Raw genomic sequence first — 7,786 nt, 5'->3', positions numbered from 1 at the left:
AATTATCCTATACCTATGAAAGATGAAATCAGATAAAATATAGGCTTTTGTTTTATTATTTGACATGTATATTTCCCAGGATGACTGCCGTGTTTATACATCTATTATAAAAGATGGCGAGAGCCAATTAAGAGAGTTGGCACCACTTGACTGCTGCTCTGCTGCACTTACGGCTGCTGCTCTTTCATCTATAATAACCATCATATTATATATTAGACGTGTGTGTTTTTGGCAGTGAAATGTGATCTCTCTCGCCTATTTTGTTTGTAGCCTAATAGACATTTAAAAAAACTATAATACGGGGACTTTGTGTGTATTATAGCCATCAAGGTAGCTGGTCTTATACACACACAACGGCAGCGGCATCTATAAACTTAATGATGTTTCCTGTTTTAAAGAGAGCACATATTATGCTGATGGGCTCTCTATATACACGTCTATTATATTCCCCTTTAGTTTATACACGTGTCTATGCTGTATAGTTACTATATAGTCGGTATATATGTTGAGATAGATACACATTTTACAAGGTCTGGGATTTTTCCTTATTCGGCCTCCTTTGGCCCGGGTTCTATATGTAATAGTTATATGCCTTCATTAGCGATGCGTCTGCTACTATGTACATTATATATATGGTGCGGGTTGTAAAGTCTATTAGATATATACGTATAGGCTCACGCTATTATGGATCTCTTCTTTTCTATTTCCTTTGGCAATCTAAACAAGATTTTATACATGTTTATATACAGCACCGCAGCACAATGGCAAGGGCTCGATCGATAGAAGAGGTCCTCTCTCCTTATATAAATGTGTGTGTGCTGTGGTTCCTAATAAGAACAAAACGATTTATATACCTGTGTGCTGGGCTATGCTGCTGTGTGTGTGTATAATCAAAGACTGCTGCTGCTACTGCCTTGTGTACTGTGCTATATGGCCATGTTTTTAATCATCATTTGCGAATAAGAGCCTGAGGGGATTTTACCGCTTCTTCTTATTTAAGATTCTTAGATTTTTATTTATTTGATTTTTATTTTTACACCTTTTATATTGATTATACAATTTATTTATATAGAGCGCGCCGGTTATATAGATCTATTTTATATTGTGTGCGCGGTATATAATAGATCCTGTAGCGGACAGTTTAATATATAAGACTATCTCCTGCTGGAAAAAATTCCCTTTGAAAAATTTAAGGCTCTTTATTTTTCCCCTGTACAGCTATAGAGATAGATATCCTATCAAATACATTTTGGTCGATTCTTTTGTTATACTATATCGTTGCCTTCGAGACTTGTGTGAAAGAGAAGAAGAAGAAGAAGAAGCGAAAAATATTTTCTTGTTTCTTATATTGAATTTCCCGCCCTTAACAGCAGTCCGTCTCTCTCGGACGCTTAGAAGAAGGAAAAAGAATAGAGAAGCGACGGAACGGCACACACAAAAGTTTCCACAGCCTCTCTCTCTATTGGATCTATTCCAATTTTGCTGGCCTTTTTTTCTTATTTCTCTCTCTCTCCGTCATATATATATACGGACGGCCAAGTACTATATACTTTTGTGAGTGGGGGAGGGGATGGTGCTGGACCGGGAGGACCGATTTCCCTCCACTCGGCCGCCTCTAGTCGTCGTCGTCCCCCCACTTTTAGATATCTATTTTTTTTGTGCTTCTTCTTACAAAGTTTTTTCCAACCCGAAAACATCTTCCATGTTGCTGCTGTGCTCTTGCACTTTGCGCTAAATCAAAATGATATGGGCGCGCGCGCTCGGGATTCCCCCCTTGCCATAATATGAAATATTGTGTATAGCCTAGTCGTTTAAAGTATATAGTGGCCGGCGGGGCGATTTTCTATACTTGTCCGTGGCTGGACGGAAAACGGGCGTTGGAGAGAGCTGCTGCTGGGGGGATATATGTATGCATGTATATATGTATACCGGATCCGGAAGTCGTAGATTAGAGACGAGAAAAGGATCAAACGCTCAAACTCTTTTTTTTTTCCATTTCCCGCCTCCGTTTCAAAACGATCCATCACTTTGCTGTGTATAGCTACTACAAAATAATCCTATTTAAAAAAACGAACAAATTCATTTCCAGCAAATGTATAAGGGTAAAAAAACACACTTGATCTACTGCTGTGTTGACGTCCTATAGTCCAGCACGTGTCGCAAGAGATCAAAGAGTTTGATATACATTTTTCCAGGTAATAAATAATACATCCGCGCGTAGTTGAATAATTTACGAACAGCAGGATCCCAGCAATTCTATTTTTATTTTCTTGTGATATGTCGACGTAATAGGCTATGTAACCTTTAAACTTACAAATGGAAACCCCCGCTAACCCACACAAAACAATCGACCTTTTTATTTGTATAGCGTTTGTAGCTAATAATATATTTTTCTTTCTTTTATAATTTGCCTTTAGAATCGAACCTCGGTACTTTCGCATGTGTGAAGCTGTCGCCATCACACCACAATTCCACGTTATATCATCTTAAGGGATATATATATATATAAATAAGAATAATTAGAATATCCGCTATTATTATCTATAGACTTCCAATTTGCCAATTTGTTTTCTGCAAGTCTAGACAAGCCCAGACAAGCGTTCCAGACAAAGGGTCAGTCAAAGGCTTGGCTTCGGCCAACCTACGTCCGAGACTCCGAGCCTACGTCATGGAATTATTTTTTAATTAAATTATATTAATTAATTAAATTATTAATTATACTTAACACCCCTAATATATGAAGCCCCAAACGGCCCCAAATGCCTTTGCCTTTCAACGATCGCTTGATCATCAGTCGAAATGGCAATGAAGCAACAACAACACAAGATGGCGCAACATTGGTCCATGCTGCACGCAAAATAGGGATATATACCGATATACGTAACTGTAGCTATTTTTTTTTTCAATTCGATTTTGCATATTTGTTTTTCAAATTATGCGTGAAATTGATTTTGAATAAAATGCGTAAAATTACTGATTGACTGAACATGTCAACTCCTGCTAATTTTCATTTGAGATTTTGATCGTAAATGACGAAAAATCAGAAGACGGGAGGTTTGCAGTGCAACCAAAAGTCTACAGCATTTATATAAAGGCAACACCAGCGATGTGAGGAAAACAATATCCGTGAGCTTTCATGTAAAACCAGCATCAACATGATGATTGAACAAAACTCTTTCACCCTGCTCCTGACCAACATTTTCACGTGGATTATCTCAGCTCTCTTTTGGCATGGAGTGTTTTACCTGGAGTTTTCCTGGACCGGCGTCATTGCCTGCGTTGCCTGCGTATGGTCTTCCCTCACCATCTGCCTAATTTTCGTCGTCATTCCGGCTAGTCGACCAGACATACGATGGATTTTCAACGCCTTTAGTTGGGCCTACCTCGGCTATTGGGCTACAACCTTCCTGGTAGCCGGACTTTCGTCTCTTTTCCAAGCGCTAAAAGCTTTGCAGATCATCGATGGAGCAGAGATATTACAGTTGGTGACTTTAATCATCATCATGGTGACTGAATTCTATCTTTATCTTTCTCTGGTCTCCATCATATACCTCTACCTGACAATAAAAAACTATTACACGACAAGAAGAAACCCCGCATCAGCAAACGTCAGCTGCAATCAAGATTATTTTGAAGACGAGGAAGAACAAAATAGATTTTTAGCCAGGTTCGCCAACATTCCGGACGACGGCGAATGCCCAATTTGCATGGGCCCTCATAATAACGCGACGAAGCCCTTTTGCGGTCACGTATTCTGTTTCCGTTGCATTCTTACCTGGATTAGCGTATCATCAGCAACGTGTCCCGTGTGCAGAAGCCCGGTTACGTATGTAAAACACGACCGGCCACTAAGTGCTGATGAACTTATTCCAGCTGTTGCTCCGGCCCTGTTTAAGATCGATTTTGACGAGGATCTACTAGAACGAGAATGCGATGACATTAAAAAGAGCTTCATTACCTACGGGCTGAGATTATGCTCTACTGTGGTTTTGGGTTCGGCGTGGGTTATTATAACGGATTGGATTAGCAATTATGCAGCAGCAATCAGCAATTAATACAAATGTTACCGCGCATCACAATCAAATGTTCAAATGTCGCAAATGAATAATACACCACAGATTTCTTTTCACACAACTGTTTCATCATTTCATTCTCTCGTAGCCTATATCATATGAAATATCATTTTACAATATAACAAGCAGCAATCAGATTTATTTGGGATAAAATTGAATTTATAACAACATCAAAAGAAAAAGATCTCCCTTAAGGCTATAAATAATAATCCTCTCTTGCCAATCTTCGCTTTTATTGATTGCAATAACATATAAATAACCTGGGAAAAACAGTTGTTCAGCATTTTCCGTTTAATTTACATGATGGAGAAAATGTTTTGTTCTAACAACGAAATAACATGCAGTTTCCCCGCCTGGATGATCACAAAGTAGTCTATTGGTGATTCCATCAGTGATTCGGCAAAGCACTATAAATGGAATGGTTGGCAATTTTTCATATGATTTAGAAAATATAGCCATTTGTATTGAGCGATATATATTAATAATTCTGGTTTGCTATATAGATATAACTTGGAAGTTTGTGGATGACAACCGGAAGTGTGTATATCCGCCCACACATACACTCGGTGCTGCTGTATAGAGAGTCCCATACTTTACACATCAGCGGCGAAAAGGTTAAATAATAAATAAAACAATATAAGTCTTCCCTGATGCACTGTTGTATAGCTACACTGATGGAGAAAAGAGAGAAAGAAAAGAGAGCAGAGAGAGAAACTTGATCTTTATTATTCCACCGACGCTGCTGCTGATGCTGGGTCGTTGCCGGGGTCGTTGCATTTTTCACTAGGCCACATAGTTTATATATTCTTTCCGTCTCAACTTTTATTTATAACAGCAGCACAGCACACACAGATGTGCTGGCAGCACGGGGTTGCTGAGTGCATTTCCCATTATAAATCGCCGCCCCAGCACATCAGCAAAGGAGAGGACCTTTTACACCTTTTGCTGGGACTGCTGCTGCTGCCGGATGTGCATTATACCAACAGCCAAACAGTCCAGCAGCAGCAGCAGTTTGGGAATGTCACCAACATTCACTCGCCATCGGTCAGCACAGCAGCAGCAGCACTTGCGGTGTTCTTCTTCTTCTATTTACATTCACTTTCACAGAATTTTCTCTGCTGCTGTTGTGTGTGTTTGTGTGTAAATAACCGGACAGAAGTGTCGTGTCGGGCCAGCTGCAGCTGCTTTGACACCCGAAAAACTTGATTTCAATTCCACTTCAAGGAGCAAAATGCTGTGGCGCTTATCTTTTTTTCTCTCCTTTGATTCCAACCAAAAATGAATTTTTGATTTAACAGAAATATGACGATGCTGATGGGAAAGGAGCCGAGTGCGTCTACTAATGGGCCCGAGGGGACGAGGCTTTCGCATACATTTAAAAAATTAAGAAGAAGAAGAAAAAAAAAACGATATCAAAGGAGCATAGAGCCACGCCTTTTCAATGCCGAACGATCCGGCAGCATCAGCACGAGCGGACAAAATGTCAAGCGAAAATGTAATTCAACCGGATGGATCATCACACACACAGAAAAAAAGGCCCAGGAGCCAGTGACGTCATTTCTAGACTTGAACCGCTGCTGCTGCGGCTCCTTGATGCAACTCAATATAGTATGTAAGATGATGTGCAGCAGCCCGGCCGGCTCCTATATTTTTTAATAGAAGCGCAGAATCTATGAGCAAATGCTGCTGAACTGCGCGCGCAGGTTATATTCATCGCCGCCTACGTCCCTGCTGCTCCTCAAAACCTTACGAATAAAGCTCCTTAAACTCCCCCTCTCCCTCTGTGCTCCTAGCTGGTGCATCGGTGAAGACCAGCAGTCTCAGTTGGGCGTTCAAAGTCGTTCGTTCATCGAACTATCCCTCGTGTTGTTTGTTTTTTTCCCATCTATACGTCAGCAGTGGCGGAATATCCAAACTGTTTGTTGTTTTTCGCCCGGCAATTATATTTGTGAGGACAATATAAGAACGGCCATTTTATATGAGCTCGAGTGATGTGCTGTGCCACGGACTATGTGTGACTATTTTGTATTGCGGGCGTCGGGACAGCAGCAGGAGCCAGCAGCAGCAGTGTCCATCAGTTGCTGGGTTCGTCTGCAGCAATTGCCGGCCATTTAACGGCAGGGAATATAATATAAGATCATCGCTCCCCCTCGTCAGTTTTATTTTCCCCCCCTTTTCGGCTCCTAGTTTTTGCAATATCTAACTGGCTCCTAGAAATAAGGAGCTGCTGTCTATAGACTCCTAGCCAGGAGCTATCGATCCACAAGGAGCTCTCCAGCATCCCCCCAACGTCAGCATCGTCTATAAGCTGTGACCTATCCACGTTATATAAAACCAAGAGCGGGAATATTTAAAAAGAACTATAAAAAAAGAATAGAAATAATCAGAAAAATATAAATTCAAAAAAAGACGTTCGATCAAGTGTTGTTTGTGCATACTACATAGGAAAAGAATATAGAAGACCAGAAAGTGGTGGTGTTTGTTTATTCGTCAGCTGATGCTGGAAAGCCGAGAGTGAGAGAGCAAGAGTGTGTATGCCTTTCCCGTGCTGTGCCGTGTGTCGTGTTTGTATTGGTGAATTGCCTGCGGATCTATAGAGAAAATAAATTGATCAAAAAAGAAAGAAAAAAGGTACGTTTTTATTTATTTATTTAAATTCTATGTATCGGTGGTGGAGGGAATGACCTTTTGAAATGATTTGCATCAACATCCGCACGTTGCAATGGGTTATTAATTATATAGCTATAGCTATATAGCTCTTCCTAAAATAATATATTATATTCGATATGTATACAAAGCGACACGACCAGATGTGTGCGGCGTGTTATTGACAGCACAGCCGGGAGCCATCAGCTGTTTGACATTTTATCGCGACACGACGTGTATACAGTTGTCGGGATTTGTGTGCCGGCAGTCCATTTGATTGTCAATTTCCTATCCCCTCACCCTCACCCAAAGTGATTTAGATTATGTCTGAATTCACGCAGGACATCACAGCAAGGATGGAAAATCGAAGTTGAAATTGCTGGGGTATTATATAATAATAATAATAATATAGAAATCGATAGAAATGAACAATTAACGGGATATATATTAAAGCCCCCTAGGCTAGGCCTTATATAGCCTATATATATCCCTCTATAATAATAAAAAAAAGAGGAGGATCGCTTGTGTCTATTGTGTATGCCTTATGGTTTGGTAATGGGTTCTCTCTTTTGTTTTTTGTTGGGTGGATAGGCCAATGGGCGTTCGGCTGATGGGAAAGAAGGAAGAAAAATTGGGTTGGATCTCTTCTGATTTGCCCCGTCTATATAGGGGTATAGTAGCTACTGTGCTCCTGATGTATAGCTACCAAGAAAAAAGAAAAGGAAAAAATAACGAAATACACACAGAAAGAATAAGCCAAAATGGTGTGTGTGTGTGTATATAGGAGGAAGGAAGAAGATGTTTTCCAGGAGATATATACAGCAGCACACACCCTCGTCCTATACACAGCTCTTTTCTTTCGATATATCAGAGTAGGAGATCGCTATACGGGACTATAGAGAAGCGAGCGATCGATCAGCTTGTCCGTGTAATGCTGACTGCCGAGCTCCTGTTTGCTGCTGCTGCTGGGGCTGTGCAGCAGCACAAAACGTAGGGTATAGCTGCTCCAATCGAACGGAAAAGATATAGACTGTTAGATATACACATCTCATACCCGATCGAATGTC

General features: G+C 40.6%; 1 protein-coding gene across 2 annotated transcripts in view; it reads left to right on the top strand.

Annotated features, from left to right (window-relative positions):
* The first annotated feature begins 5,864 nt into the window (after positions 1-5,864).
* The window catches only part of LOC124208271, a 27,201-nt gene continuing 25,279 nt past the window's right edge, over positions 5,865-7,786 (top strand). For both annotated transcript variants that reach the window (XM_046606036.1, XM_046606035.1), the window contains exon 1: positions 5,865-6,704. The gene's annotated coding sequence lies outside the window, so the exon portion shown is untranslated. The remainder of the gene's footprint in view (positions 6,705-7,786) is intronic.

The sequence above is a fragment of the Daphnia pulex genome, chromosome 11, assembly GCF_021134715.1.
Source record: "Daphnia pulex isolate KAP4 chromosome 11, ASM2113471v1".
NCBI classification, from domain to species: Eukaryota; Metazoa; Arthropoda; class Branchiopoda; order Diplostraca; family Daphniidae; genus Daphnia; species Daphnia pulex.
This window is presented reverse-complemented; position numbering and strand designations above follow the sequence as displayed.